The sequence below is a fragment of the Gorilla gorilla genome, chromosome 4, assembly GCF_029281585.2.
Source record: "Gorilla gorilla gorilla isolate KB3781 chromosome 4, NHGRI_mGorGor1-v2.1_pri, whole genome shotgun sequence".
NCBI lineage: Eukaryota > Metazoa > Chordata > Mammalia > Primates > Hominidae > Gorilla > Gorilla gorilla.
In genome coordinates this window covers 102,399,019-102,405,374 of record NC_073228.2, presented here as the reverse complement: position 1 = coordinate 102,405,374, position 6,356 = coordinate 102,399,019, and positions in this window count along the sequence as shown.

Genomic DNA, 6,356 nt, shown 5'->3' with positions numbered 1-6,356 from the left:
ATTGAAACTTTAGTTATTATAAAGTGACCCTGTTAAACTCTAGTAATTTTTTGCCTTAAATTCTATTTTGTCTTGTATTAATTTAAATAAACTAACACTTTTGTTTGTTTAATATATGCATGATATATTTTGTTCACAACAGTAATTTCAACATCTCTGTAAATGATCATTTTGGATACATATTTTAAACATTTAATTGAATTTGTTTTTTATTTTATTTTATTTTTTTAAGTTCTGGGGGACGTGTACAGGATGTGCAGGTTTGTCAGATAGATAAACATGTGCCATGGTGGTTTGCTGCACCTATCGACGCATCACCTGTGTATTAAGTCCAGATACATTAATTCTTTTCCTTAATGCTCTTCCCCCGGCCTGCCATCCCCCGACAGGCCCCAGTGTGTGTTGTTTCCCTCCCTGTGCCCATGTGTTCTCATTGTTAAGCTCCCACTTATAAGTGAGAACATGTGGTATTTAATTTTCTGTTCTTCTGTTAGTTTACTGAGGATAGTGACTTCCAGCTCCATCCATGTCCCTGCAAAGGACATGATCTCATTCCTTTTTATGGCTTCATAGTATTCCGTGGTATGTATGTACCACATTTTCTTTATCCAGTCTATCACTGATGGGCATTTTGGTTGATTCCATGTCTCTACTATTGTGAATAGTTATTCAATGAACATACACATGCATGCATCTTTGTAATAGGATGATTTATATTCCTTTGGATATATACTCAGTAATGGGATTGCTGGGTCAAATGGTATTTCTGATTCTAGATCTTTGAGGAATCACCATACTGTCTTCCACAATGATTGAAGTAATTTACATTCCCACCAACAGTCTATAAGCATTCCTATTTCTCTGCAACCTCACCAGCATCTGTCGTTTCTTGACTTTTTAATAATCACCATTCTGATCGGCATGAGATGGTATCTTGTGGCAGTTTTGATTTGCATTTTTCTAATGATTGGTGATGTTGAGCTTTTTTTCAAATGTTTGTCGGCTGCACATACGTCTTTTTTTGAGAAATGTCTGTTCATGTCCCTTGCCCACTTTTTAATGAGGTTGTTTGTTTGTTTTTTCTTGTAAATTTGCTTAAGTTTCTTGTAGATTCTGGATATTAGACCTTTATCACATGGATAGATTGCAAAAATTTTCTCCCATTCTGTAGGTTCTCTTCATTCAGATGATAGTTTCTTTTGCCATGCAGAAGCTCTTTAATTAGATCCTATTTGTCAGTTTTTGCTTTTGTTGCAATTGCTTTTGGTGATGTCATCATGAAATCTTTGCCCATGCCTATGTCTTCAATGGTATGGCATAGATTTTCTTCTAAGGATTTTACAGCTTTGGGTTTTACATTTAAGTCTTTAATCCATCTTGAGCTAAATTTTGTATAAGGTGTAAGGAAGGGTTCCAGTTTCAATTTTCCGTATATGGGTAGCCAGTTCTTCCAGCACCATTTATGAAATAGGGGGTCCTTTTCCCATTGCTTGATTTCATCAGGTTTGTCAAAGATCAGATGGTTGTAGATGTGTGGTCTTATTTCTAAGTTCTCTATTCTGTTCCATCAGTCTATGTGTCTGTTTTGTACCAGTACCATGCTCTGGTGTTGTGTGCATATCTTTGTAATCATTATAGCCTCTTGCTTAATTGATCCATTAATTATTACATAATAATTTTGTTTCAATGTTTGCTTGTCTAGGATGTACTATTTTTCCTTCATTTCTGAGATATAACTTTGCTGGGTATAGTATTATCAGTGGTAGGCTTTTTTTTTCTTTTAGCACTTTCAACATATCCATTCTCTCTTAGTCAGTAAGGTTTCTGCTGAGAAATCTACGGTTAATCTGTTGGAGATTTCTTCGTATATGACTTTGCTTCTTGTTTACAGCTTTTAGAATTCTCTATCTTTCACTTTTGACAGTTTGAGTATAACATGCCTCGGAGAAGACCTTTTACAGTTGAATCTCCTTGGAGATTGTTGAGCTTCCTGTATCTGGATGTCTATTTCTCTCCCAAGACTTCAGAATACATCAGGTATTATTGTATTAAATATGTTTTCTCTGGCTTTTTCCATCTTCTGAAACTCTTGTTTTTCCAATCTCTTTGTATTATCAATTTGTATTCTCTTATACCTTGCTGGGTTCCTTTAAGATCTTTATTTTGAATTTCTTTTTAGTTAATTCATTTTTTTTCCTTTGGTGTCTGTTACTGGTGTTCCTTTGAAGTGGTCACATTTACTTGCTTCTTCTTGTTTCTTGTGTTTCTGCATTACTCATTTGGTGTAACATTTGTTTCTTCCAATTATATAGACTAACTTTTATAGAGAAAGTTGGGTAGGATGCTTTGGCTTCAGTTCTGGGTATTTGCAGTGTGTAGTCTTTGTATATTTTTTTGACTCCAGTCACTGTCACCAGTGTCTGTGAATTCCTCAGCAGCTTAGACAGATGTTTTTTGTGAAGCATGTGGTGAGGCTTTGCTGTAGCTAGGGATGCTGGTTGGGCTGAACCTCAAGTACCTGGGGATCATGCATGAGCACCAGTAGTGGCAGTACTGGGCCTTGAATAGGCCACTCCCTGGGCTCCTGAGCAACACGTGCAGGTGCCAGCTGTGGTAGTGCTGGTGGTGGCATGGCCTGACCAGTCCTTGGGATCCTGGCTGGTGTGCATGGGCTCTAGAGGTAAAGATTGTGACCTCAGACAGGCTGTTCCACAGGCCCCTGTGCAGTATGCAGAGACACCAGTGGTGTCAGTTACCATGGTGTTCCTGGCAGGGCTAGTCCTTGGGCCTGCAGATTGAATACTTGGCTGTGCAGTGGCCCCTCCAGTGGTCGGGATTACTGTTGGTAATTGTGGCCCTGGGCATCACTGTTGGTAGTGGCGGCCCTGGGCTGGTGGCTCTCAGGACTTACATGCACATTAGCTCCCTATGTCCTGGAGGCCCTCTCTGTAATGTGCTAGACTGCCTGTTCCCTGGGGTGTAGGGTGTTGAGTGGGCTCAGGTGTTGGGGACATGGCTGCAACACTGGGTCCAGCTGGTGTTGTGATGCTGTAGCCCTCTGAGTGGATTTAGGGTGATGTCAGTGGAAACCCAGGGATGTGGAGATGTGAGGGCTTTGGGGCCTCAGAACAGGATTCAGTCTCATAGTGGTTTCATTCGCAAAATGGCACCATGCTATATAGCATCTTGAGTCCCACTGTGAGTTGGGACCCGGTATAAATTCCCCCTCTGACACAGTGCACCCACATAAACTCCAAGCACCTCTTTAAACTGGGTTCAGGACTTGTGAAGTCTTAGGGGCTCTCTTGTAGCTAAGGATTGCAGACACCTATAGTGGTTATGTGGTGGTGATCTCCCATTTTCTTTTTTTCTACAGAGGGGAGTCGTTCTTGGCTCCAAGCGAATTCTGGCTGGCTGCTTTACTTCATTTCCCTCTGTATGCTGCGATCTCACATTTCTGTGCCTCAGAGTGTGCTTGTCATGTCTCTGACAAATTCCAGTGTTCTCCCTTAGATACTCTATTCAACATGTGATTATTAACTTGCTATTTTAGTACTTCTTTGTGGTGGAAGCAAGGGATAAGCACTTCTAGCCAGTTATCGTTATTACTTGTCTCTGAAAAACTTTTTAAAATGTATAAACCATGCCTAATTTTCTGGCTGTACAAAAACAGGCCAAATATGAACGTGGGCTTTAATTTGACCAATGCTTCTTATAAGATTTCTCAAGAGGGGATCATGGGTACAGAGTTTCCTATGCTGTTAAATGTTTACAACTTTCTTTCTTTTCTTTCTGTCTTTCTTTCCCTCTTTCTTGTCTTTCTTTCTTTCTCTCTTTCTTTCTTTCTTCTTTCTTTCTCTTTCTTTCTTTCCTTTCTTTCTCTCTCTCTCTCCTTACTTCCTTCCATCTTCTTTCTTTCCTTCCCTACCTCACTCTTCTTAACTTCCTTGCTTTCTTCCTTTGCTTCTTTGTTCCTTTCTTTCTACATTTCCTACTTGTTTTCTTATTTTAATAGGTTTATTGACATATAAATTACAAAAATATATGAGACATAGTTAAAGTATGCAATTTGATAAGTTTTGACCCATGCACACAACTGTGAAAGCATTAACATAATATAGATAATGAACATATTTATACCCCCAAAAGTTTCCTTAGGACCTTTTGTAATCCCTCTTTCCCTACTCTCCCCTCATCCTCAGGCTACACATCATCTGCTTTGGCACTAGAAATTAGTTTGTATTTCTAAAATTTTATGTAAATAAAATCACATAACTATTTTCTATATATTTTGTACTTGCAGTCAGCTTGGTTGGATATGAAATCCTTTCTTAATTCTCACTCATTGAATATTTTTAATATTTTTCTCCATTCTTACTTTTCTTTGGATGTTAATTTAGAAAAATATAGGTCTAAGTCTTATCCTTTTGCCTTTGTAAGTTATTTGATCTTTGTGTCTGGAGGTTTTGGTGATTTTTCTTTATCTTTTCAACATAATAGTGGTACCAATATATGTCTCAGGATTGATTATTTTGGGTTGGTTTTCTCAGCTGTCTCATGGGTTCTTCCAGTATCAAGGTTCATTTTCTTTCTTCTTAATTTCTGAAAAGTCTTTGGATTCCAGTTTTGAATATTAGTGGGGTTTTTGTTGTTGTTGTTTTTGTTGTTGTTGTATTTTCATTCTTCTTGGACACCATTTATATGAATGTTGTTTCCACATTGCCTGATTCTTTACTTAATTTTTGTTCTTATGGCCTTTTTTTATTGACTTTTTAGAATTCATAATGCTATTATACTTTCTTAAATTAGTTTATTATGACATGAACCCCCACAGCCTAGTAGGTAACAATTTACTTCCCTCAGTGAGCTTCTTCAATGATAACTGAACTTCTTGTTGTGGCCAAACTTAAAGATTGTGCTCTTGAACAAACCCCTCAGTTTCTGCTTTATTAACCTTCTGTCCTGCTAAGCTGTCAGTGAGCAGTGCTCTGCTCAGCACAACTGTTCTCCTATAGCTGCTGCATACACCTACATAATAGCAAACATAAATGACATTGTTCACCCAAAACACAGAACAAGTAAAATTGTAACAATTTGCAAACCATTCCTTGAAGGCTTTGGAATAAGAGAAGTATAAAATAGAAATATAGAATAATTACTACAGCCATGAAAAGTACTACTTTAGAGCCCATAATCTTTTGAGAAATGTCTGTTCATATACTTTGCCCAATTTTTGATGGAGTTGTTTGTTTTTTTCTTGTAAATTTGTTTAAATTCTTTGTAGATTCTGGATATTAGCCGTTTGTCAGGTGGATAGATTGCGAAAATTTTCTCCCATTCTGTAGGTTGCCTGTTCACTCTAATGATAGTTTTCTTGCTGTGCAGAAGCACTTTACTTTAAATAGATCCCGTTTGTCAATTTTGGCTTTTGTTGCCATTGCCCTCGGTGTTTTAGTCATGAAGTCTTTGCCCATGCCTATGTCCTGAATGGTATTACCCAGGATTTCTTCCAGGGTTTTTATGGTTTTAGGTCTTAAGTTTAAGTCTTTAGTCCATCTTAATTTTTGTATATGACGTAAGGAAGGGATCCAGTTTCAGCTTTCTGCATATGGCTAGCCAGTTTTCCCAACACCATTTATTAAATAGGGAATCCTTTCCCCATTGCTTGTTTTTCTCAGGTTTGTCAAAGATGTGTGGTGTTATTTCTGAGGCCTCTGTTCTGTTCTATTGGTCTATATATCTGTTTTGATACCAGTACCATGCTGGTTTGGTTACTATAGCCTTGTAGTATAGTTTGAAGTCAGGTACCATGACGCCTCCAGGTTTGTTCTCTTTGATTAGGATAGTCTTGGCTATACGGGCTCTTTTTTGGTTCCACATAAACTTTAAAGTAGTTTTTTCCAATTCTGTGAAGAAAGTCAACGGTAGCTTGATGGGGATAGCATTGAATCTATAAATTACTTTGGGCAGTATGGCCATTTTCACAATATTGATTCTTCCTATCCATGAGCATGGAATGTTTTTCCATTTGTTTGTGTCCTCACTTATTTTGTTGAGCAGTGGTTTGATGTTCTCCTTGAAGAGGTCCTTCAGAGCCCTTTTAAGTTGTATTCCTAGGTATTTTATTCTCTTTGTAGCAATTGTGAATGGGAGTTCACTCATGATTTCGCTCTCTGTTTATCTGTTATTGGTGTAGGAATGCTTGTGATTTTTGCACATTGATTTTGTATCCTGAGACTTTGCTGAAGCTGCTTATCAGCTTAAGGAGATTTTGGGCTGAGACGATGGGGTTTTCTAAATACATAATCATGTCATCTGCAAACAGAGACAATTTGACTTCCTCTTTCCCTAACTGA